This window comes from Rhipicephalus sanguineus, chromosome 7 (genome assembly GCF_013339695.2).
Source record: "Rhipicephalus sanguineus isolate Rsan-2018 chromosome 7, BIME_Rsan_1.4, whole genome shotgun sequence".
In the NCBI taxonomy this organism is placed as follows: domain Eukaryota; kingdom Metazoa; phylum Arthropoda; class Arachnida; order Ixodida; family Ixodidae; genus Rhipicephalus; species Rhipicephalus sanguineus.
Genome location: NC_051182.1, coordinates 99488759 through 99515759, shown reverse-complemented (window position 1 = coordinate 99515759; position 27001 = coordinate 99488759).

Here is a 27001-nt window from a genome sequence, read left to right as displayed (position 1 = left end):
GGTTACTAGTGCGTGCTACTGCTGTCGTTTTGTCCCCTCCCGTTCCCAAAACTACTTCGCGGAAGGTGGGTCCTGTGACCCTTGCACCTGTCTTTTCCAAACCTGTTTCCCCCTTCGCGCCTACCACTGTGGGGGTCGATCTCCCATTGTTCCCGCTGTCGCTTGCTTCCTTGTTCACCATGGCTACCTTTGCTAATCCCTCCTCGGCTGACTTAAGCCTTTCCGCCATAGCCATCGTTTTTTCCCGCTCTGTCGCTACCGCTTTCTCCAGCTCGGAGATTCTCACCATGAGCTCATTCTGGGCGGCCATCATTCTTTCCATTTTCGCCTCTAACTCGCATTGCTTACACTTGGCGTCAGCTCTCTCTGTCGTCTCATCCTCACAAACCTCTATTTTCCGCCCCTTTCCGCATCCTGAACACTTTACGGTCTTTTTGACCATGGCTATAGATCGTTCACACGGCGGATTAGATACATTTAAAGCCAAATGATATCACAAAACTCCGCAAGTATGTTACACTTCAAACCACCTGTGCAAGTTTCAGCCACGTGGTGGCCGAACAAACAAATATTAAAAAAAAACACCCGAAGCGACTGTCACACCACTTTGCACCAACAGCACAAAGTTGTAAGCTCTATTAAGCTGCAATCTAGTGGCTTAACTAAAAAAACAAGCTCGAATCATGCTCATGGGGCTTAGCGCCATCTGTGTGAGGAGGGAACACTTCCGGCTGAACAAAAAATAAAGCGGATGTGACGCAATATCCGGTAAAAAAGTGACGTCATTTTGTTGGCACAAGTGCGAAATTTGACCTCAAAATATTTTACTTCGGACCCTGATCGCTGAGGACTCGCGCTACGGCGAGACGACAAGCCCTTGGCGAGAGCGCTTGAAGTCAACGCTAGCTAAACTAATATCGATCCGTGACTAAACAGCGGTGTTTAAGTGTATCGCCGTTCAATTCCCCTTGGTTTTACTAGGAAACCTTATTCTTGCAGCTTTTATTCTGCGTTCGTGTTATCTTCCACAGCGTGAATAAAGTAGGCAGCAGCGTATACTTCCCATTTTGCAGCGTTGCTTACTTGCTTCGCACATGCGCAGGGGACTTAGAGCGCATTGCATGTGTGCTTCAGTTCTAACGAGAAGAACTGACGCCTGGTCACGGCAAAATAATCATACTTCAGTTTTATTCAGTGGTCACAATAACGCAACTTTATCCCACCCTACACAATGAGCAACAAATGTCGTAATAAGTACAGAAAGTGCGTACACTATGTGCACTATGTTTTGCCTGATGTTCCGATAAATTGACCTTATGTGTAACGTATCAAAACATGCGAATGGTAGCGCGACAGATAACTTAGCAATCTGCTAACCGATAACAGGAAATATAGTAGGCACTGCGTGTTCATGAAGGAAACCGGGCAGCAGGAATACTGATCCATGAAAATCCAGCAAGCACACTACTCCGTACCGTTGCCCCGTTGTCTTATCTAGAAGAGAGGGCTCGTCAGGCATGCGCGTGTTTCTATTGCTCCTTGAAACACCACATCGTTTCCGCGAGTACCGAGCAAAGCGTTCGGCGTGAAATGTTGGCCGCGTCGTGCCGTTGCCCGTTGAACACCGTAGCCAACACATTCACCAACGATGAAACGCACCTACGCAAATTCGCGCACACCAAAATAAAATTCTCACTGCAATATTTCACAGAACGCACGCAAGTGCGAAACACCAGCAGAACACGGGGGGGGATAACAATGACGTGCGCGGCATCTCTTCAGGAGGAGGTAAGGAAAATGTTTTTCGAATAATTAAACACTATCATACATTCTTGGCACATTGCACCTACATCTTTATTGTTCGGGAAAGAAATCTAATATGTAAAACATAAAGATTGCTTCGGCCTCGAATAAAACTTGGTTTTTCGAAATTACTGTTTGTTCCCCTCTAAACATAGTCGCGCTTCAATCGCAGCACCCATACCTCCCCTTGCTGGTGTCGTCGGCAATAGCTTCTGAACCGCTTTTCGCCCGAAGCTTCGCGACCTATTTGGATCGACCTTGCGTGGCCTCTGAGATTGGCTACGGCCGAGGGCCTTACAACACCGCGGCCGGAGCTAATCGCCGAGGCCATGTTACATCATCATGGTCGGCCTGTACATTCTAGCGCGTTGCTCGGCCGACGCGCGCCCTCTCCGTCCTCTTACTAATCGTCTGCTCGCTCCCAGAGCACGTGGGCCCAGCTGAATATCTAATTGGCTGGTTGGTATACTTAGCTAATTAAGCAAGGACATACCATGATCACGCTAATTAAGCAAAGTCATGCTAAGACCGAGCTAATTAAGCAACATCTTACTAAAATCATGCTAATGAAGACGTGTAAAGCTAAGACCGACCTAACGAAGACCATGCTAATTAGCGCCACGCTAATTAGTGGCGCGCTAAATAAAACTAAGCTAATTAGGACCATACTCACTAATGTCACGCTAGTTCGGGCCATGCTAATTATGATTACGCTAATTGGCTTCAAGCAATTAAACCCTTGCTAATTATTGTCGTGTTAAGACATTGCCATTTTTAGGAAAGAACTATTCAATATCATGCTAATTAGGACCAGCTAATGAACACCATCAGAACAGACCTTTTTCAAGCAATCCCAGAACCCCCTGCGGGCGCGCGAAGCACTGTGACAAAAGTGTGTACGGCGGGCCCGCCGGCTGTTCCGTCGCTCGTTGGCGCCGTGGGTGTACCAAACGAAAAAAACGCGTCGCCGCTGATTGACTATTATTAAATCCTAAATACTACACATGTGTGAACGCACCTGAATGTATCTCTAAGCATGAAATGTGAAAGGAATGATGCAGTCAGTGTAGGTATTACCGAGCGGATGTAGCAGTTAAGCGGCATGCGAGCTATCACGTGCCGATACATGCAGTAAATACGTGCTATCGTGAGCAACGGAGCTGGAACACTGAATTCGTATTTATTCAATGATTACTTGTTCACAAGCCACTATGGCATTTAATGCCATAGTGGCTCGTGATCGGGTTTAACCAAATTGTAGAGAGGTGTCGCAGTGTTCAGGTACACAGATGGTTATTTGATTTTAATTGACAAGTCAAGCGTTGTACAAAGAAGTGAGCACATTCTAAACATTTTTAAAGAAAAAGGGTTGGGACTAGAATTCGCTTGCGAGTTGCCTTGCTCGCTCTGATAATTTGCAGTTTTTGATACATGCTTTTAATTTCACTGCGGAGCATGTTTGCGGGCACTAGAGACGGCGTTCAGAGAAATCAGTGTTTAATTTCGCGTCGGCGAATTCGAATGATGTTGTTAAACGAGGAATTGTGATGTCATGATTACGCACTGCATTGAAAAAAACATAAGATGAGCAGTAGTTCCCAGCTGCAAAGTGATCAAAGAGGCGGGATATCCTGCGTATCGTTGTATCGGTTTGCGAAAATCTGTTGGCATGGTAAAGATCAACATGGACGTCCTGCATCCGTAAATAATGAAGAAGCTAGAAATATTGCAGTTATTTGTATAAGTCGCATGGCCTGAAGAACGTAGGGAAGCGATGTTGGGGTTAAGGTTGTGTTTGCCGCCCCAAATAAGCTTAGTCGCATTAAGGTCGTAGGGGTCTGCGGTGGGCAAAGAAAAATGCGGTCAGAGGCATGCCAATTGTTTTGTAAACTGTGTAGGAGTTAACCGCAAATCGATCTTTCTTGCGTCCACATGTACATCGGCCAGACTGGTCGATGTGTTAATACGCGCCTCAGCGAGCATCGAAATTTATTGAATGAAGCCGTCTCATCTCGCATCGATATGTCAGTCATGAAAATGTTCTCCCATCTTCGAAAGCACAGTAATATTGTTTCATCAACCTAAACAGACAACGCGAGCAAACGCGACAAATACGCCACATTTTGTGTCAGTCAGCCTGCTCAGTCGTTACAAGACAAGAAATTCAGCTTCATTAATCGACTGTAAGCACGCGTCTTGGTTGTTTGACTTCTTGTGCCTCTTTATGACACGCGCGACGCACTCGCATTTTTGTATATATGCCTTTTGTCACGCGTGCAATGAACTTTCAGTTGTGTGTGAGTGCTGGTTTGTGCATTTCCTTCCTTGTACCGCTCCTTTCTTTTTTCGCTCTAAGTATTATTCCAACCTGTAGTTATAGCACCAACTAAGGTTAGTAGGCACTTATCGTTCGTTACATATATGGTGCGAGCGACGCAATGAATGTATCTCATTTCCCCAAATACCGACTACACTTTCTAGTGTACTCTTCAAATATCAGAACCTCGCACTGTACTCGCCGACAATGTCGAGGGACGTTAATTCCAAATGCATCCGCGAGTCATATACCGCTCCTGCACTTCATAAGCAACCGAGCTGTATTTTTTTTTTTCATTTATACCGTAAGGTGCACTGGCGCCAGAAAAATAAATAAAAGGTGGCGCTTCTGAGCCGCTCAACTTGTCCAACAGTGGGACAGATGTAAATCGTCGTGAGGCCATCGCAGCTAAACAATGGAGTTCGTGATTGAATTGTGCAGTAACATGTTGCACCTCGTCAAATTCACTGTGTCTAAGAAGTCCCGGCACGGCGCAAGCGGAAAGCTACAGCGCGAGGCCCGCGCGCTCGCCGCGGCGGCTGCTGCGGCGTGCTCACATTTCCCATAAGCGCTTGCGCGCCCGCTGGTGGCGCTCGTGTGCTTGAAAAAGGTCTATTGAGACCGAGCTGACGTGGTCTTCACTACGAAGCAGACTGAGTGGACAAGCCACGTAAAAAGCCGGAAGAAGCAGGGCATCCATCCCTGCACAAGTAGTGCAAGCTGACCAAATTATTTTATATGCAAACAAGCTGCTGCTTAGTGTCCACCGCATGAAACGCTGGACAAGCACACCGGCACTATGACAGTCACGAGTTGAACTGGGGCCTTTTCAGAATCAACGATTTTGTACCCGAGTTCGCGCATCAATCAGTTTGATTGACAGACGCCCGTCGCGAATATCTGGTCCACCCATTGCGTTTGCTCTTGCCGAGGAGCAGTGCTCACGCCGCAATGTCAGCGAGCGGCTCAATTCATCTATGAGCTCAATCACACAGACTATGCAGACACGCACGAAGAAACAAAGGTTATATCGTGACGTAGCTACGATGTCTCGCATTCACTTTCACCGCGCTCACGACGTACCACTCACAGCCGTGAAGCAAGCACCTCTGGTGGCAATTGCGGCGAGAAATGTTACTATTTACTTGCTTGTGCAGACATTCTTTCTACCAATTCGTTACTGCAGAAAAATATTCGGACGTGTAACGTAAGTAGCAGTAACCTGTACATTTATTTGTCTGTAATATTTGAGAGACGCGAAACGAGCTGCACGAGAGTGCCACGTGTGCGCCCTTGTTGCCTTCGAGAGTGAAAATTTCCATGCTTCAGACGGAACGAAAGAACTTGCCCGAAAGAGGACAAATGCCCACGAACACTCCTGTGGGAGGCGCGATGTTCAGTTGCCAAAATGGTCGCGCGACAATTGCGCTGACGTCGCTGCACTGTTGAAGTTGAAATGTTTATTGAGTGGAGGCGCCGACACGTTCGCACGCGGTGTTCCCTTGAAAACCGCCGCAAATGCCGCAATGCGTTTGTGACGCCATGCTCGTTCTTGTAGCTAAAGGAGCTAAAGCCCTATTCGCGATGCGCAGCGCCTATAGGGGCGTCACTGAAAGCCGCGTAGCGGCGGCCGTTGGAACCGCTGGCGGGTCGCGTAGCAGACGCCTCCTTTCACTACAAGCATGACGGAAGTGCGCGCGTGCGATTTGCCGCTTGTGCGCGTCCCTGATAATTACTTTTGCGGCGATAGTGTGCGCAAAGGAGCCGCGCTTTATAATAGTGGACATGTGTCCGATGTCACATCTGTGTGGGACGACAATGTCACCATACGCGCCAAGTGTTTGCCACAGACAAGCGTCAACAAGCTTCCATATAACGTCCCGATCACTAATGCCTGCATGCGTTGACGCATGAACCAACGTTTTTTGCCGACACAGTAGCTTCGTTTACATGCCATCTGTTTATATAGTAGATTTTGAGCCAGCGTTGTCGCACCGGCGCATGGATTTCACGGGTGCGGCCACGCGAAGGGTCAGCGTTGGTAAAACTTTGAAACCAGCACAGGTAAACATGTGAAAAAATATCTCGGCAGCTTGCGCTAGTGGCGCGAGACTAAGTCACTGCGGAGCTGGTGGTCACCTAGCTTGTCATAGCAGCTTGGCTACGTATTTGCTGGGTGTGTTCAGAGAAGAACGTCGGTCATGTCCGTCGACCCCCTGTAATTTCGCTGAAAAAAATATATTTTGTTGTCTTCACGAATACGTTTAGCTCTTCGATAGTAATTTGTTCGGGAACAAAATTTTCGTCAGAATGAGATGCATCCAGAGACTCTACGGCGATCTGTTTGAAGCGGTTGAAACAGTTTTAGCATAAAATGTCGGTTTCTCTGATGGATGAAGCTTCTTCTGGCGTGCGCGTTCAGGAGGAGTGGCGTCTTAGCCGCGCCAGACACACTGGCGCCGGCGCGCGCGCAGACTCCGCCACCGCTGCGCGCGGCTCGCCGTTGCTGGTCTGCGCGTTCGGGAGTGGCGTCGTAGCCATCGTAGCCGCGCCAGACAGACTGGCGCCGGCGCGCACGCAGCTCTTCGCCTTCGCTGTGCAGTCGCCGTCTGACACTGCGCTGAAGCCGCTCGATGGCGCCTCTGACTGGCGTTTGCAGGTGGGTAACACCATGGAGAAGGAGAGCGCAAATGCTGCTCAACGGCGCAGAAGGGCCGAGAAGCTTATCTGATAGGATCCCGAAGTAGTTGCCCGGCAATTAGCGATTCAGCGTACGAAGAATGAACAGAAGGAGGCTAATAATCCTAGATAATCTGGAAAGTTAAGAATAATCAGCTGAACCTTTGCTAACGCTACGCCTTTGGCCCGACTCATAACACAGCTTGTGCTAAGGGAATGAGCATTAGTGGGATACATCAAGGGTGTTTTTTTATTAGCATGAAGTCATGTTACGAAGCATTCAAAGGGAGGTTCAATCGGTTGAATGTCCTGTCAAAAGCCTTCAGTGCGCACAGGTGCCATGTTTTACAGCCAATATGCATACAGTTGAGGCGAGCGCACAGCGAACATTCTGCACCGGTGATCGCATTCCAGTGCCATCATTAGGTAGAATGCAGCCCATTTGGTGCAGCACACGTGTGATTCCACGGCGCTTTTGTAAAGGAGCCGTCACCTGCCCCACATCCTCTGGCATAGCGCTTCGCGCCATTCGTTTTTCATGAGAGCCTAGGCATCGCATCTTATCAGTGATAACAACCTCATGTGCATTGTAGCGTCTACAATGCAGGCGAGGCGACCAAATGTAAACGTAGTAGCGTTCGCTGAAGACGTAGCGACATAATTGGAGAAATAAAAACACGGCAATCGGTCTAACGCTACCGTAAACAAAGCGCGATTGCTTAACTTCTACGTGGTACAACCGCAATCCACCGCCGCCGTCGCTCTCGCTCATGAAATAGCACCGGAAACCTGTAGAAGTGCGTCCTGGCGATTTTTTGTGTGTGTTTGAGCAGTTGACAACGCAGGAGTTACACATCCATCCGTGCACTCGCGTAGACGCTCGCGCGAACACTGATCGCCCGGACCCGTCAGCGCTTCCGAGCCGCGGCGGCAGATGGCGTCGTCGGCGCTTTGCGCATCGCCTATAAGCCTACCCCCCCACAGCTCAGTTACGCTCCTTATTTCGCCACATCATCTTATCAGCAAAACTTCTCTACCGTTACAGCGGGCCCAACGATGTATTTCATCAACTTAGTGACGTCAGTAATGAGATCACGTCCCTGGACCCTGCCTCTTCGAACTTCTCGCTGCAGACGGATGTCGTGCACGTTTCCGTACTGCGACCGTACTACTCTGTTAGCTCGTAGCCGTCATTGCGAGCGCAGCTATGGCACTTCCGTCATGGAAGACTGATTTACGCAATACGAACATGAGCTAATGCGATGCCCTGCCAAGTAAAGAAGACAACGGAGGGTGCGTGAAACGCCTGCGCGTGGCGCTGTTCAGTCGCCTTGGTTGGCTACCGCAATACGCTTGTAAAATGTCAACATATGTCATAACAGTGGTTTTACAAAATTTACTTTCGACTTCTTTGTCTAGTGGTAAGAAACGGGCACGTGAAGTACACGAAGGAGGGGCTTGGAACTCGTGATAAACAGGTGAAATCAATGATGAACAGACCATCATAACCACAAGAACGAGAATAAGGGAGTTGTCGCGCGATTGCGTTGAGGTCTGCACGTTTTTGTCAACGAAAGGTAATGTGTCCAGGAATAAAAATGTACAGCGAGTCCGAGCGCCAACTTGACCAAGAATAAGTTCGTTCGAATATGCGTACCAAAATGAAATACAGGCACGTTCGTAACATACGTACGATGATATATTTATTAGTTATAGTGAGCATTTATCTAACAATAGCACCGACAGCGCAACGGGCTTGTTCGAACGGGTTATATTAGGACGCAGATATACGCACGAAAATTTTGCCCGTCGAACGCTTCTGTGGTTTTTTTTTTATATGTAAATGTTTTCACTCACACATTTGCTGAAGTTCTGTCTTGACACACAAGTGGTACCGCTCCCACCGAAATAGAAAATTTCCCGGCAACATAAACACATCACAGGGCGAACAATGAGCGATCACTGCAATGAGTCCATAATTACTGATGTTTTCCAGCAGAAAACACAAATGCGTGTGCTTTTTTTTCATTCACCCGAATAATCGGCTCAGAGAACTTCATCGCGGCCTCTTGTCACAGTATAGCCGTGCGTCGTATTTTGATAAGATACGGGCGGTCCGATAAGTACTTAGCCTTCAAACGAAAAACGAAAATTTTGGAATGGCGTCGATTTATTTCTCAACATAGTCCCCTTTCAACTCTATACACTTGACCCAGCGATCCTCCAACTTCTTGATCCCGTCAGAAAAATACGTTTTCTCCTGGGCTTCAAAGTAGGCTTCTGTGGCGGCGATAACTTCTTCATTCGACTCAAATTTTTGTCCGGCGAGTGACTTTTTCAAGTTGGGAAACAAGAAGAAATCACTCGGGGCCAAATCTGGAGAATACGCCGGATGGGGCACCACTTCGTAGCCCAGTTCGACCAACTTGACCGTGGCGACGGCGCAGTTGTGAGCTGGCGCGTTGTCATGGTGGAAGAGCACCTTTTGTTCACCAAATGTGGCCATTTTTTTCGCAATTCGGTGTCGAATCGGCCCAGTAATTCAGCGTAGTAGGGTCCTGTCACCCTTTTGCCCTTCTCAAGGTAGTCGACGAAGATCACACCTTGAGAATCTCAGAAAATGGTGGCCATCACCTTTCCGGCCGATGCGACAGCCTTCGGCTTCTTCGGAGCAGGTTCTCCGAGTGCAGTCCACTGTTTCGACTGTTATTTGGTCTCTGGTGTGTACCAGTGGATCCATATTTCGTCGACGGTCACAAAACGACGCAGGAACTCCTTCGGATTACGCTTAAACAGCTTCAAACACTGCTCTGAAGTGGTCTCACGGACGCGCTTGTTGTCCGGAGTGAGCAAACGCGGCACCCATCGCGCAGACAGCTTTCTCATGCCCAAAATTTCATGCAGGATATGACCCAAGAGGTATTTTAAGATGCCTACTGTCTCAGCTCTCTCGCGAACCTTCAGTCGGCGGTCTGCCAATACGAGGTCGTGGAATTTTGCCACGTTATCGGTCGTGGTAGCCGTTTGCGGGGCGCCTGGGCGAGGCTCATCAAAAGCAGACGTGCGACCACGTTTAAACTCGTTGAACCAATTTTTCACAGTTGCCATCGAAGGAGAAGACTCACCATAGACGGCCTCCAGTCGCTCTTTGATTTCGTTGCGCGATTTCCCTTCTAAAAAAACGCCAGGCCTGCGCGGAAAGCGCAGCACAGTCACAGCGAAAGCTGGAAGAGCGGCTTTTCTAGAGCGCGTTATAAACTCTCCTGTGGCTGCTAATACAGGTATATTAGCAACGTACCCACTACGCCACAAAGCGTAATTTTTGGGAAGTTTGGAAGCACCCAGCGCGACATTATTCGTTGTTCTGCGAAGAAGCGAGGTACCATATGTAAGCGATTATGTGCAGTTTCGTTGATGCGGCGGTTGATGACGATGAATAATTATGGTTGCGCCCTTTGTAATGGGTTGGAAGCTTTAAACGACCCACTAGTTACGTAATGCATGTTGTGTGACGCCCGATCGTTATTTAACTGTCCCACCACGCTTTATAACACACTTTAACTGGAGAAACGTAGAGCGAGAGAGAGAGAGAGAATTGACTTTATTGAGACCCTGAGGAAATGGATCATGGGAGCCTTATGGGCTTCCTTGGCCACCAACAGAAGTGCACTTGCGAGGAACCCACTACGCTATAAATCATTGTAATTTTTGAGAAGTAGGGCAGTGGGCACTGTGCCATTTTTCGTCATTTTACAGACAGCCGTGGTACCTGCTAAACGCATGTAAGGCATTATGCGTACTTCGTTGATGATGTGCGTGATGACGATGAAGAATTATGGCAGAGCTCTTTGTAATGGGTTGGAAGCATTCAACAACCTACTCGTTGCGCAATTCGCATTGTATGACGCCTGGTTACATAATTCGCGTTGTGCGACGCTTGGTGCTTATTTTACTCTTCTACCACGCCATATTGCATATGCTAATGTGGTTCCTTCCCGACATGAAGCCTGTATAGGACCTTTTTGCAAAGCAGTTTCAAGCACCGGCACGGCTCAGAGGTTGAATACTGGGCTCCCACGCAGAGGGCCCAGGTTCGAACCTCGTTCCATCCTGGAATTTTTTTCTTATTTAGTTTTTTTTTTCTTATTTCGAGCGATACTGGTTACGGACACCGGCGGCGGCGGCGGCAGCGGCGGCGGCGGCGGACAACTACGGCACCAAAAACGGCCGGTGAAATGATCTCATAACAGCTTTCGCTGTAAAACAAGAATGGAATCACCGACCGATATTGCTCTTTTTCCATTTTTAACGGACACACGAACATCACCTGCTTCCTCAAGCGGCCGAAACAAAACCGCGAGCCCGATTCGACTGGACCTTCGCATGTGTCCCTCCAAGAGAGCGTACTTAACGTCAGTATATGTCTCATGCGATAGAGTCGCGCTCTCGCGGTGAGGCTAAGTACTTATCGGACCGCCTTCGTATGTATACGTCCGGCGAGCAGTGTTCTCCATTTACACATAAAACCCATTAAAGTCATAGGCGTGCGCACGGGGGGGGGGGGGGGGGCGCAAAGTCTGCCCCATACATTGATTAAAAAGGGGAAGGGCGCTGCGATGAATTATCGCCACCCCTGAAAGGGGGACCCTGCGCACACCTATAGACGTACGCAGCATGATTACAGTTACTGATGATTACAGTTACTAACTTCTGCTGTGTTGAAGGCACCCAAAGTTCGCTATACCTCAACGCCCACGCGACGCTTTTAATAAGCGACAGTGGCTAAACCTATAAAAAGAAAGTGCACCTCCTTGACCCTCATACTACGTCAGTCAGGTGCTTCCGATAGATGACCACTCCATATACCATAAACACGGATATATCCGTATAGCTTCGTGTGCACGTAGCAAAGGACGGACTTGCAAGAACGTGGGCATTTTGTAATACACAACAAGGTCATGTTTATTATTCGCAGTGTTTGTTGCTTCTCTGTGTCCGCATCCTTCCTCGGCATTGTGAGCTTAGACATATTTTGTCAAGCTTGAAGGACATGGTAAATGACATCATGGCCTTCGTTCAACCCAGTTTGCAAGTTAATAAATTCAGTTTTTTTAACAATTTCTTAAGTTTCAGAAGTATCGTGGCATCCGCGTCGTCTGTGAAAAAAACAAGAGAAGCTGTAAAAAGAAAGATGGTTGTATTATTTAGAATATGTGAATATTACATTTCCATCGCATAACAGGGATAAACATTCCGTCGTTCATATTTTCAGAATGTTCGGTATACTGTGCACTTACCTGCTTTTTAGTTGCAAAGGCTAAATGAATCATTCACTGTTTTTCTAGAGTTTTAATTTTCCTTGTCACTGTTCCCACACAAGCCTGCGGAATCAGATGACATTAGTGGCCGTTTTGTCCTTTTTTTTTTTTACATTGTTCGAGTACTAACACTGCCGCCCCACATACTAGCCTTCAATACACGTCTTATGCGATACGGTATACAGAGATTACCAACTACCCAGGTCGTTGTGCAGATGTGCGGAAAAGTTTTTCCTGTAGAAATTATTGAGATAATTACTGCCATGTGCCAACATTCTGAGCACCCAAAAACTGAACTGAAACAAGCAACTAAAGGGCGTTACAGCGTTCCACTACATACGCTACAACAGTGGCCTAATTCAAGGGGAGGGGGGGGGGGTCAGGGGGGGTCCTACCATTCTTGTATCCTGGATGGGGGGACACCCCGCGCAAGTGTCCTCCCTTCCTTTCGAACATCATATTTAAAATGTGGAATCTTAAGCCCCTCTAAGAGCAGAAACGAAGCAATAAAGTGAAAGCAGGCTTCTGTTTCGAAATTGGGGGACCCTTAAGCTTCGCCTTTAAGAGTTGAACGCGATAGCGAAATCCGGCCCCTAGTGCGCACTTCAACCACTAAGTGCAAACTTAGTAATGTGTGTTGTTACACACACACGCACGCGCGCACAGACACACGCGCGTGCGACGTAGTACACGCCATAGAGTTTCCTAAAATGACCTAGAGGGAACTCTGGCGCTGCGATCGTTCAGCCACCATGGGAATGATGGGTAGTACACGGATTTGCCTAGTCTTCGTGCTTGTGGGCTTCGAACGCACTTGTGGCTTTGTTTATTGCTATGTTTTGGTCTTCTTTCAGATAAAAGAATGGATCGTTGTGAACTTCGTGACCAGATTTGAATCGGTGAGCCTAAAGAAGTTAAAGTGGTGAAGTGAAACTGCTGATTTTTGCTGAACTTCGTTTTGCGACAAAGCGGATGCAGGCGACGCGCAGCCAAACGGAGCCGAAAGAACGAAGTTTAGACAAATCCGTGTACTACCCATGATTCCCATGCTGGCTGAAGCGCGATGCATTGCAGCTCCCATAGACACTAGCGCCAGAGTTCCCTCTAGTAAGTATTATAGGAAACTCTATGGTACACGCCAGGAAAGCGGAGGTTAAACGCCAACAATGCCATGAATATGCCTTGCTGAGTGCCAGGGAAGCTGAAATGAAGCGTCGTCGCCGTGATGTCGATCACAGGCGTCAACGACGCCAAAATGACGCAGAACTTCGAGCTCGAGAAGCGGAGGCCAAGCGTCAGCGTCGCCAAGACAACCTTGACATGAGAGCGACTACTTTACATGAATGTCCCGCCGGCACTCATCGATTAGCAAGGGCTCTGCTGTAGTCGCATGGCCTCCGAGATGGCGGGCGCACAGCGCGTTTGCCATCTTGGAGCCTAATGTTTGCTCTTTGTTTGACATGTTTTCCGCTCGATGGACATAGTTGTCCATTTTAGAGCTGTTTGTAATTTGTGTGTGTGTGTGTCTTTAGCATGAACGTAGTTTGATGGCCTCACCAATGCTCCTACAAATCGCCGAATCGGCTCATTTTCGTCGTGACACCTGCCAAACAATAAAGAAGAATCCCTCAAGGCTGTGCTTAGTTTGCAAGGCACACGGCAAGAAGTCCGAGAGCCGATGTGAGTGCGAAAGATGTGAAGTTGGTCTTCACATGCCTGTGTACTTCTAAGTGTTTCACACATAAAAATCGCACTGAAGCAGTTGATGCAGTTAAGCGTCGCCTTGCGCGATTGTTACCTTCTGCCATGCAACAAATGCGTTAAGGACACTCCTTCCACTACATGGCATTTATGTAGTGTTTTTTTCCCAAGCAGTTGCAAGTACCATTGTGGCTTTGTGGTAGGGCACCTGCTGCCACGCGAACGGCCCGGGTTCGATCTTCAATGGGACCGAAGACATTTATTGTTTATTTTATTTGCTTCTTTCTCGATTTTTTGTCACAGACGATTTTTCGCTCACAACCGAAGACGCCGTCACCGATGCCGACGCCGACACCGAAATTTCTGCGACACGAGCTCTCAACGCTATCGCGTTAAAAGGCACTGAGAACGAAGAGCGTTCTGAAATGCTACGGGTTACTTCTGGAACGCTGCAAATATTTCTCATGCTTGGCTTTCAAATCCAAAGTAAAAAATTCGGCAGATCCCACGCACTCTGGGAATCAATGTAATGCGAAGCAGCCGGCAAAGAGCTGCATACATCGCCTTGTTTGTCTTTCAGCCAAATGAAATCATTCATGCCATGGCACCTAGTCCACCATATACCGCACGTTTGCCATGCACGCATGCATGCACAATCTAGTATACACCATGCCAATGAAACGCGAGCGAAATGGCCGCGAGTGCACCATGAGTAGAGCATGTAAATCATGCCATACATGACATGCATATCATGGTTTTCCATGTTACCACCTGTCACTATTGTTCATCGTACAGTCACATCGCGCAATACCAGTTTTGCTGTATATCAAGCTAGCAAATCGGCCGCGAATGCACCATGAGCGTGGCATGCAAATCATGACATACATGGCATGCATGTCATGGTTTTCATGTTACCACCTGTTATTCATGCTCTTCATACAGACACATCACGCAATACCAATTTTGGGGCATATCAATCTAGCGAAACGGCCACGAGTGCGCCATGAGCATGGCATGTAAATCATGGCGTACGTGTCATGCATGTCATGATTTTCATGTTAACACCTTTAATTTACGTTCGTCATGCAGTGGCGTCGCGTAATACCAATTTTGGTATATATCAAGCTAGGAAAACGGCCGCGAATGTATCATGAGTGTGGCTTGCAAATCATGTCGTACATGACCTACATGTCATGATTTCCATGTTACCACCTCTAATTTACGTTCGTCATGCAGTCGCGTCGCGCAATACCAATTTTGGTGTATATCAAGCAAGCGAAAACGGCCACGAGTGCGCCGTGACCAGGGCATGTAAATCATGTCGTAAATGGCATGCATGTCAGGATTTTCATGTGACCACGCCTCATTTACGTTCGTCATACAGTCGCTGCGCGCAATTCCAAGTTTGGTGTACATCAAGCTAGCGAAACGGCCGCGAATGCACCATGAGCGCGGCATGTAAATCATGACATACATGACATCATGTCACGGTTTTCATCTTACCACCTGCTATTCATGATCGTCATACAGTCGCGTCGCGCAATACCAATTTTGGTATATATCAAGCTAGGAAAACGGCCGCGAATTTATCATGAGTGTAGCTTGCAAATCATGTCGTACATGACCTACATGTCATTATTTCCATGTTACCACCTCTAATTTACGTTCGTCATGCAGTCGCGTCACGCGATACCAATTTTGGCGTATATCAAGCAAGCGAAACGGCCACGAGTGCGCCATGAGCGTGGCATGTAAATCATGACATACATGACATGCAGTCATAGTTTTCATCTTACCAACTGGTATTGATGTTCTTCATACAGTCACTTCGCACAATACCAATTTTCATTCTAAAAAGACAGGGCGTGCAAACACGGACACAAGAAAGAAGTCAGGACACCACAAACGCCGACTAACAACTGAAGAGACGCACAACGGCTGAAAAGAAAGAAGGCACGAAAACTTATCTGCGCATGCCCATCCAACAGGCGAACCTATCAATCCGGCACACGTGGCGGTCTACGTGGAAGATAACTGTTAAGGCATTTGATTTCATCTTTATGCAAGTTAATCGACGGTTGGCTCACGCATGCGCTACCACTATTCTCGATATGCCATGCTTCAATCATCAGGCGCGTTTCTTCATTTCTATGCCGGTACAACACTGCGCATTCATCAAGTTTTGGCGTGCACTTACAATCTCGACAACGTAAGGATAGATTAGAAGGTGAGCCTCCTGTTAGCGATCTCTTATGTTCTAATAATCTCTGGTTGATGCATCGGCCCGTCTGTCCTACGTAGAAGCGGCCGCAGCTAAAAGGGATCTTATACACCACACTCGTACGGCAATCAATGAATTTGTTGGTGTGTTTCACGAAACAAATATCGGTCCGCTTCTTGTCTTTTACTCCCTCATTCTTCCTCTGCACAGCGGCACAAATCTTACCTAGCTTATTGGCAGCCGTGAAAACAACATTAACGCCGTATCTAGTTCCTATTTTCTTTAGCCTGTGAGATACGCGATGAATGCACGGTATACCTACGACACGTTTCTTCCTATCGCTTTCTGCAACCATGCTCGGACTTAACACAATAGACTTCTTTAAACGTTCAGCGACCGTGGCCACTGCATCACGAGGATACCCTACATCTAAAAGACGTGTAACCTGTGCGTTAAAGCTATCACTCATTTTGTGCTCACACGACTTGGTGAGGGCTGACTTAAGGCAAGACATGGCGATGCCGTTTTTTACAACCTTCGAGTGCTTCGACGAAAAATTTAACAGCGGTTTCGAAGATCTAGGAGAATACTGCCAGCACACGTGGTTCTTCTGGAACGTTAAGGAAATGTCTAGAAATTGTATTCCATTATTCTGAGGCACCTCTTTAGTAAAGCGCAGCCCTCCTCCATTTAATTCAAATTTTTCGCTCACGGAAGTTACCACCTTTTCAAAGTCCTCACCACTACAAAAATTCAAGTAATCGTCCACATAACGAAAAAACCTTAATAACCGAATTACCTAAGACGCCTTCCAAAAGATTGTCAATCTTGCTAAGGTATAATCACTAAGAACCGGAGCAACTTTAGAACCAATACATATCCCTGATTTCTGCACATAAACGCCTTCCTTCCAACCTACCAGCGTCGACTTTAAATACATGGAAAGGATTTCTAGAAATGCCCCGGCAGAAACACCACATTTTTCGGTGAAAACCTTCTGGTGCTCCTGTTCGTTAATACAATCATTAACACATTTTAACAAGTCCTCATGAGGCAAAGAATAATACAGGTCTTCAATATCCATACTAAAGGCCTTACAACAGCCGAGGTGCTCCTCTGAGAGGAACTGAATTAGCGCCTGAGAATTACGCATACGAAAAGGGTCTGAAAAACTCAAAGAGGTTAAGCAGTTCTGCAAATAACTAGACACAGCGACTTGCCAGGTGCCCTGCTCTGAAACGATTGCTCGAAACGGAATCTCGTTCTTATGTGTTTTGGCTGAAAAAAACAATTCTAAAGTAAGTGATTTAGCCTTCTTGACATTACCAGCTATTCTCTCAAGACTATGTCTTAACAAGAGGTCGACAGCACGTTGCCTAACTACCGATGGCTTAAGTTTTACCGTCCTAAAATTCTTTTCTATGGCTGTTAATGCTTTTTCTGAGAACAAACTGTCCGGCATAATTACAAATTACCCTTCCTTATCTGAAATTACTGGCCTGAGTTTCTTCTTCTTCTTCTTCTTCTGTAGGTAGGTAGGTAGGTAGGTAGGTAGGTAGGTAGGTAGGTAGGTAGGTAGGTAGGTAGGTAGGTAGGTAGGTAGGTAGGTAGGTAGGTAGGTAGGTAGGTAGGTAGGTAGGTAGGTAGGTAGGTAGGTTGTACTGTTTTCAGTGCATTGTAGTAATTGTGATATACCGGGTGTTGAAAGTTAAGCTTTATGGTTTTGTTAAACTTCCGCACTTGGAAGAACGTGAAAACCAGCATGTGCAGATAAATTATGTATCCACGGGGACACAAAGTGAGGCAATAATCATCGCTGTCAGCCACCCAATTAACTAAGATTGAATAATGAACTTTTTAATGAGTGCAGCAAGAGGGCATGCTTGTAATGAAAAGTTTCAGGCAGTCGCGTTTCTACACAGTTCCACTTGGAAGAATTTTTCTAGCATGTCTGTGCCCGAGATATACCGTTGCAAAGTTTGATTGCGGTTTCCATGATTACGAATGCGAGACAATGAGCACAGGCGAAAAGCTCCTCCCCGATGTGACGACCAGTCATTGCTTGCTATCGCCAGCCGGTAGCAAAAGCGTAACCGTTATCATCTTGGCCTATGCCTTCGACTCGTTGTCAGATTAAACGCCGCACGCAACTGCCGCGGCAGATCGGGGAGGAGCTTTTCGCCTGTGCTCATTGTCTTGCATTCGTAATCATGGAAACCGCAATTAAACTTTGTAGCGATATATTTCGGGGCACAGACATTCTAGAAGAATTCTTCCAAGTGAAATTACGTAGAAACGTGCCTGCCTCCAACTTTTCAATACAAACATGCCCGCTTGCTGCACTCATTAAAAAGTTTATTATTCAATCTTAGTTAATTAGGCGGCTGACAGCGACGATTATTGCCTGACTTTGTGTCCCCCTGGATACATAACTTATCTGCACATGTGGTTTTCACGTTCTTCCAAGTGCGGAAGTTTAACAAAACCATAAAGCTTAACTTTGACGCACCTGCAACCTTCGAATAACGCGCCCCATGCTCTACAAATTGAGCTACGGCGGCGGTCCTCCTCTCGCAAACATGGTTGTGTCAAACAAAGAAACGTGCCCTCGAAATTCCCTTTCAGTCATTCATAACGACGGTCTCGTTCCAGCAGTCTTGATGCCTTCAGGCAGTATGCAAGGGCTTATTGGTCAGCTCTCCGCTTGTTAAACGTGACGCCAGCTGGCAAGAAGAGTGTTCCACACTCGCCGTCAAGGCTACGAGCGGCTCTAACTAGCCCTGGGTTTGCATGCACATAAATACCCGATAAGGCGGACGAGAGGACGGCCGCCGCCGTAGCTCAACTGACAGAGCATCGGACGCGTTATCCGAAGGTTGTAGGTTCGGTCCCTGCCGGCGGCAAGTTGTCTTTTCGTCCACTTCACATCGATATCAAAATTACTACAATACACTTAAAACTGTACAATTAACGTCCCCTGTCCCTTCCTAGCCCTCATTATCTGCTGGTTTTCATTATAGTTGTGGCAAACTATTTGCGCCTCGACAGAGAGCTCGAGTGCGAAAACAACAGGAGCCTGATAGTCATAGAATTCTTATTTAAAAGATTTTCTCAATAAAACACCCTGTATATCTACTTACCTACCCAAACGCCTCACGCTTTCATGGTCGCTTCATTAACTTGGTATATGCCGAAGCTAGTATGACCTGATATGAATGCATGAACAACACGAATAACAAAACTACCGACGGCTACAATACTGCCTAATGCGAAATGTCAGCGCAGCTCTACGCGTATTATGGCACTGGCACCTAGCGACATTGTGTTTTTACTTAAATTTAGGTACAAACATAATGCTCGTACTTAAATTTAGGTACGCTTTTGAACCCCAGGCACTCAAAATCACTCCGTTGCCCCCATCCCGACGCGTCTTCTAATCACGTCGTGATTTTTTCACGAATATTCTTTAGACTTAGTATGATCAAAAATGTCCTGCCCTGATTGCCGTTTAGGAAAGCTGAATTTTCCAACAACCGAATAATAATAATGAAGGAAGAAGCGAACGAGGCTTCTTCACACGCCGGGAAACTGAGCATGACCGAAGACTCGCAATTGCGAGTCGTTCAAACGAACTGTTCGCTCTCAGCTGATACTAACAGATCACTCTTACAAAATAAATACTGGTTAAAACTTGAACAGCCAGAGTCATGGGCATGTCGAAGTGTTTATCTTCCTGATTCAAAGCACAACCATAGCGAAGAAAATATCTCTCGTAAACGTGATAGATACCAAAGGAGCACAAGATGAGGACAGAGGAGTGGCTTGAGATACACGAGCGCTGACTTATAACGATATTTCATTTAGAAAAAAGCAACCACTTATACGGCCGAAAAACTGTGATGTGTCACGGTTTTGCGAAACTTGCTTCAAAACATCACGGTTTGCGGAGCTTGCCTGTACCCGCCACGGTGGTCTAGTGTTTATGGTGCTTGACTGCTGACCCGAAGGTCGCAGGATTGAATTCTGGCCGCGGTGGACGTCTTTTCGAAGGAGGCGAAAATGCTTGAGGCCTGTGTACTTGGATTCAGGCGCACGTTAAAGAACCCCATGTGGTCGAAATTGCCGGAGCCCTCCACTAAGGCGTCCCTCATAATGATATCGTGGTTCTAGGACGTTAAACCCGAACTATTATTAGGCTCGCTTGCAAAAGGAGACATCAGCCTAAGTTCGTTGAATATGCGCGAGCACTCATGGACAATCCGCCTTTCACTTGTGAGACCAACTACGTAGATCAGCGGATGTTGTCTGAATGATAGCCTTTGTGGGCATCGCTACAATGGGTCTGAAATGAGAAGATTTTTTTGGATGCACACTCTAGAAATTGCACGCCTAATGAGTCGAAGAACGCAGAATGTCCGAGTGTTCTCTGTATATAATGCCTGCTTAATTTTTAGAAAAAGTAATAATCAGTGAATCCGTGAGATCATGGGAACAGAAGTGATTGACCGGTTGGATGGCAACTGCGTCTCAAAACCGTCAATCGCTCTATCTACGAAAGGCGATTTTTTCTCTCTTTTTTTTCTGAAAGATTGTAATTATCTGCGGGCGGCAAACACGTGATGCGTCACTGTTTTTTTTTTCGCCATATAAGCGGCTGCTTGTTTCCAAATAAAATATTGTTGTAAGTCAGTGCTCGTGTGTCTCGAACCTCTGCTCTGTCCTCGGCTTGCGGGCTTTTAGTTTCTATCATTTCTCATCAAAATTCCCAGTCACCTTCATGACCTCTCGTAAACATTTCTTCAATATTTCATGTTTTGCACAGAGTACATACCGATGAGAATCACCGCAAACACAAGTGTTCCTCGTGAGCAGTTCATGTTTAGGCTTCCTAGAAAGAAAAAAAAACAGAGTCAGCGTTCACCGAACCATAAAAGCCTGTTACGTCGTCGTAAATACATTCTCTGCGGTGAATGGACGCGCTTTACATTAAGCCATTCACTGAAGCCGCACGGCTCATAGAATGGAAGGCTCATAGGATCAAAATATCCCGTCAGGCTCTTTTTAAACATATAGTTTATCGGGCCACTTTTGTGTGGTGCGGAGTACTTAAACCCTTATTTAAAGCTTTTTGGCGGCGCCCCTTAGGCACAATAAACTCTCACGATTGAACAGCGGCTGGAAAGGCCATTGTTCTTTTAAACTTTAGCATTGTGCGAACTTATTTCCTAGAAAACTTCCGAACGTTTGGTTTATGTGAACAAACATCTATATACTAGTTCCAAACTTTAGAGAGCTTTACTTGGTACTGTACTTTACTCGGTACGCGTATTATTTGCTGCACTGTGCACACACATATAATTCACATGCATGATATCACTGTATTTCTTTCTTCGATTAACTTTGTGGTGTGGAGAGAGTTGACAATCAATAAAAAATTCGGCAGATCTCACGCGTTGTGCGAATCGGTTTCATGCGAAGCAGTCAGCGAGTACTATGCTGTATTTTATGGCTTTAAGCCAAGCGTTCCGGAGTGGATCGACGCGTTTTTGTAAGTGCAGTAGCTGGGTGCACAACGTGGGCTTACCAGGCACGTCGACAACACTGGCGTTAAAGGGTAACGTATGGTGCGACGTAACGTCAGCCCTCACGTTAGAGTACATACGTCAGTATTATCGAAACTAAGTGCATTTTATGGCATGTGAATATCATAAGTAACTTTCGTTATTGTATTCCTCCAGGGTTGAGCAATGCTTCAACATAGCTTGCTAAATCATGTGAATAAACTGTAATGTTTATTGGGCTACTATAAAAGCGGAGCCAACACTGGAACAACAGACGTTAATCTGATAGGACGCCTGTATCGTAAGAGTAGATATGAAGTGTTTATTGCTTTCTTGTAAAAATTAGACTGCCAGCAACACAACCACGATTGACGCTGCAACAACATTGCGCCTGCATAGGCTGTTTTTCCAAACCAGTTTATAGACATGGCGTGGCTCTGTGCTAGAATACCTGATTGCCACGCAAGATGCTTGGGTTCGATTCCTTCTGCGATCCTAATGTTTTATTCTTTCCATTCGTCGGGTCAGCGTTCCCGATGTCGGTTTCACTTAACGCTCTCGCATTTAAATTACCAATGCCTGTTCTCGCCGTTCCTGGTTAGATATAAACTGTCAATCACTTGTGGCGCATACCCGTACACCGCGGCTCGTGGTAAACGGGTATGTGCCACACGTGTCTGGAGGAAAGGGTTTGACGACGTACGCGACAAGATTTTCACGTTATTCGTGTCATGACCCGACAGTCATATTCTTCACATCTTCTTACCCTCCCATGCCAATTATGGTCTACAACAAGTTAAAGAGGGGATCATTAGAGCACCCAGATGTAGGCGGATAGATAGATAGATAGATAGATAGATAGATAGATAGATAGATAGATAGATAGATAGATAGATAGATAGATAGATAGATAGATAGATAGATAGATAGATAGATAGATAGATAGATAGATAAGAAATGCTTCGCATTTTAAAAAAAATTCAACCAGCTCCGCTTCGCGGACACCGATGAAACAGCAAAGCTGGTGGCGTTCCCTTCGTCAGGCTAACGCATTTCTATGTTTTGCAAGTCTTTCACATATGTAGTGTCACTGCTCTTTATTAATCACTCTTAGTTAAGCTTTGAGCACTGCTAGCCGTATATTTACTGGTGAGCCTCCTCGTTCTTTTTCTCCACTACGTGTCAACGCTTCTTCTATACAAATACCTGAAAACCTTCTCTGCCCATCTACTCTTCTTCATTTTCCTCAGCCTCTCTTCGAATCTCATTTTGCTCTGAGCTTCTCTCACTTCAAAGCCTGTCCATCCCATATCTCCCTTTAAAGCCTCATTTGTCGTTTTCCCGTGTGCGCCCAACGCGAGGCGGCGCACCGTCCTTTGATTTACATCCATTCCTGATTGTACCTCTGACTTCATGCACACCACTGAGTTCCCAAATGTAAGCCCCGGGACCATCACACCCTTCCACAGCCCGCGAAGCACCTCGTACCTATTGTATCCCCATAAAGCTCTGTGCTTCATAATTGCAGCATTCCTCTTTCCCTTTGCTACCGATGCTTTCTCTTGTACCTCCATATATCTATCCCCTTCATTTACCCATACTCCGAGGTACTTGTACTCGCTTACCCTCGGTATTTTTTGGCCCTGTATGAAGACCGCATGGTCTTCGTGATCATTGAATACCATCAATCCACATTTTGTTGCACTAAATCCTAGTTCTAGAGCCTCACATTCCCTTCCGCATATATCTGCCAGTCGCTGTATATCATCTTGACTGTCCGCAAATAAGACAATATCATCAGCATAAAATAGACCTGGAAGCTTCTGCTCAACCATCGTGCCGACCTGTTTGTGCGACAAATTAAATCCAATTTTGCTACCCTCTAGCGCTTTTTCCATCCTCACCATGTACAGCATGAATAACAGCGGGGACAAAGGACATCCCTGTCTCAGCCCCTTGCTAATTTCAACGCTGTCCTTGCTACTTATTCGTTCCCATTCTATACAAACTGTATTTTCTCGGTATATTTCCCTCAAAAGCTGTATAGAGTCGTCCCCTAAGCCCACTTCTTTCAATATATCCCACAAAATTTCCTGATTAACGTTGTCATACGCCCCGGTGATATCTAGATAATCTACGTATAAGGGCCTGTTTTCTATTTTCGATATTTCTATACACTGGGTAAGAACAAACAGATTATCGTCTAACCGCCTGTCGATTCGAAATCCATTCTGAAGTTCTCCCAAAATATCATTTTGTTCTACCCACGCTTCTATTTTTAATTTTACTGCCTGCATCGCCAACCTGTATAGCACCGAGCTCTAAGAAATACATGAAACGCCATCTAGTGAGCAATTCATTAAACTAGAGCTGGCTACATACATACTACTACTACAGAGGAGGGAACGGCCCACACCCAAGGGAGCTTCGCCCCTAAAAGAAATGAATGAAGAGGGGTTACAGTCTGGCGTTGGCTCCCAACTGAGTTTTCTTGGGGGGGGGGGTGAATTAACGCACGAAAGTAATGACGTAAATGCGATCCCCTGCAAGAAAAAAGAAAATGACAAGCGCTGCGCAAAAAAAAAAACAACGATAACATCCTGATGAAGAAAGTGACCCGTTATCTAGAAAGCAGTGGCCGAAATGGCTCGTCTTGGACACGTCTGTATTGGCATGCCTTCCCTTGACCACAAAGAAACTAGATTACCTGTTAATTGCGGCGTTGTCTTCTATATGACGGTTCATTTTCATTATCACTTTTTTTCGCCTTGTAGTGCTCGTGTTCTCCTATTTTGCTTGCGCAGATTGGCATTTCTTTCACTACTAATACGTGTGCCTTCCCAAACAAACCTCAGGTAAAATTCAGAGCTTATCCGTATCGCCTCTGTTAGTCAGTTCTTTTCTTTTTCCGCACTGTAACACTCTTGCAGGATCCGCTGGTTCTTCTACTGAAAATTGAAACAGCTACTCGTAGAAGCGTTATTCTTCCAGCTTACTTTGATGTGAACCTGAGTCACTTGAATGCAACGAATGCAGGCTCTGAAAAATATAATGGTAAGTGCTCCCGTGGTATTGCGGATGAGCAGCGCCAGCTAGTTTACATTGCGTTTATTTTCAGTTCTTCAATTTCCTCTGAATTTCGATGCCACGCATGCATGACTGGGTGACAATTATTATTTGGGTTAGTGAAGTATACAGGCAATGTGCTGTTGACATCGACTTCGAGGCAGAGAAATCTTCGGCTCAATAGCGAATGCTTTAAAGCCACCTTTCTGCAGTTTGGAGACCACAGCGCAAACCTACTTTCATGTCGAGAAGGTAAACACATGGACGGACGATCTACTAGCAAGGAAGTCATGAGAAGATGTGACGCTGCAAATACCTGTGGTGCGCATACGCGCACAGGCAAGAAAAAAATTCAATTCAGAGGGATATTCAATTCAAAATGCCATAAGCAAAACTATATCAGATGCAAAAGTAAAGCATGTTATCATGTGGAAGAAGGAATGCCTGCACTGTAGTACTTTCCTCAAAACTCCTTTTAAATTAGTACGCCCCGTTCACACGGCTTTGTGAAGCAACCAACCCATTCATAACGTTCAAATCAGCGTTCTCGGTGTTCTTATCGCCTATTTTCAACATTTTCTGATGCACTGGGGTGCATAACTGGCCTGAAGTCACGCGCCTCCAGTAAACGCTGCGGCGCGCCCGCGAGAGCTGAGGCGAAAAATCGTGCCGGGAGGACAGTGCCGCTATTTTCCTATATCAAGACACATTAGTTTGCCACGCACTCCCGTGGTCTCTAGAATTTTGATCGCGACTGTACAGCTACAACCGGAAGCCAATGCCATATACATACTTTCTACGAGTGCTCGAACAAGTGTGCGGGTAGAAAAAAAGAGTATTTTCCACCGTGGAAATGCGGATTTTTCAAGGGACAGAGTTCTTGTTCTCGCACTTCAACTTATCCTTCGCCAGGTGTTTTAAGAACGCTTGCGAAGCGTGGTTTCAAAACGTTTATCACTCGGTCGAATCAAACGCTCGTTTGTTTGTTTGTTTTCACCATGCTATCGCCAACTGATAACTCAAGTACCGAAGGAAGGATGTTGCTGGGGGACCGCGAAAAGCGCCATGAATCTTTTATAGGTTTTCGTCCACACGCCTGATTGCTAGCTATACGGCGCAATTACAGCAGTAAGTGAGTCGTAAGCCTAACTATGCAGCAGCGCGGAAAACAACCTTACCACGCAGTACACCGAGGGACAGAAAAGTAAGTGTTCTCACCTTGCTGTCGTCAAGTACTGCAGGCAGCATCACGGTGCCGTGTTCACGGAGCGCCACTGTGGCACAAAAATGGCTTAGAAGCACACCTTTTACGCTGTGAAAAAGAAAAACAGATTCCGCCAATACTCACATTTGTGAACTGGCCTTCTTCCATTCCTGGCCTGGTTTCGCTTAGTGGTGGCGCTGGTGAACGAACTCACTGTCTTTCACGAATTGTCAGCTTATCTTGTAAGAAAATGCCTTTTCATATAGCGGCAAAGTATAACACAAACAGACTCTACGCTTACTTTTACTGCATGTTTTGTTTTTTTTACTTGCGCACATTGGCTGTCTATAACCTGTCTCAGTTTCATTTGCACTATAAGCGCGTACGCTTGCGCTTGCCTCCGGACGGAACGGTGTGGAAGAGGAGGTCGTGGGGAGAGTTCGTGCCGCTTATCGCTTTCTGCACCCTCTTCACCTTGCAAATAACCAAAGAGACAACACCACACGCAGGAGCTGCATGTAGCGCGGCAGTGTCAGCGCACCGCGTCTGGTGGTCAACTGCCACGACGGTCCGGCAGTTATCACCGAATGTCAGGGGAAGTGGCCCGTATAAATCGATGCCAACGCGCCTAAACTGCCGCGTAAGGCAAGGTTAAAGTTACAGACTACTGGGCGAGAGGTGGTGCGAATATTTCCGGCAAGAAACTCCAAGAAGCAGGACCGACATGCACATACCTAGCCGCACCTGACTGCCACTAGCATATCTCGCTGAACTCGCCGCTCCGCAGGCTCGGCTGAGCTCATTAATAAGCGGAGCAGCATCGAAGGCTGTACGTAATTCGCACCTACTCAAAGGAAGGAATTAAAGACTTCCGTCGCATAGCCGTATCCGTAAAGTTTTCAGATGCCATATATCGCAGGAAATGTCAATATACCGACACGTATCGAGCGGCTCCCACGCGCGGCAGCATCTCGCCAGATCGATGCGGATTTTGCCAGTCACTCGGACACCCTACGTTAGCCACTGCTGCCGTCTCCCGATTACCGTAGTGGAAACTTGCTGCGCCAAAAGAAATGTCTACGATGGAGTATGTGAGCAATCGTATCTTGGTGTGGTCCCGGTCACTAAGGT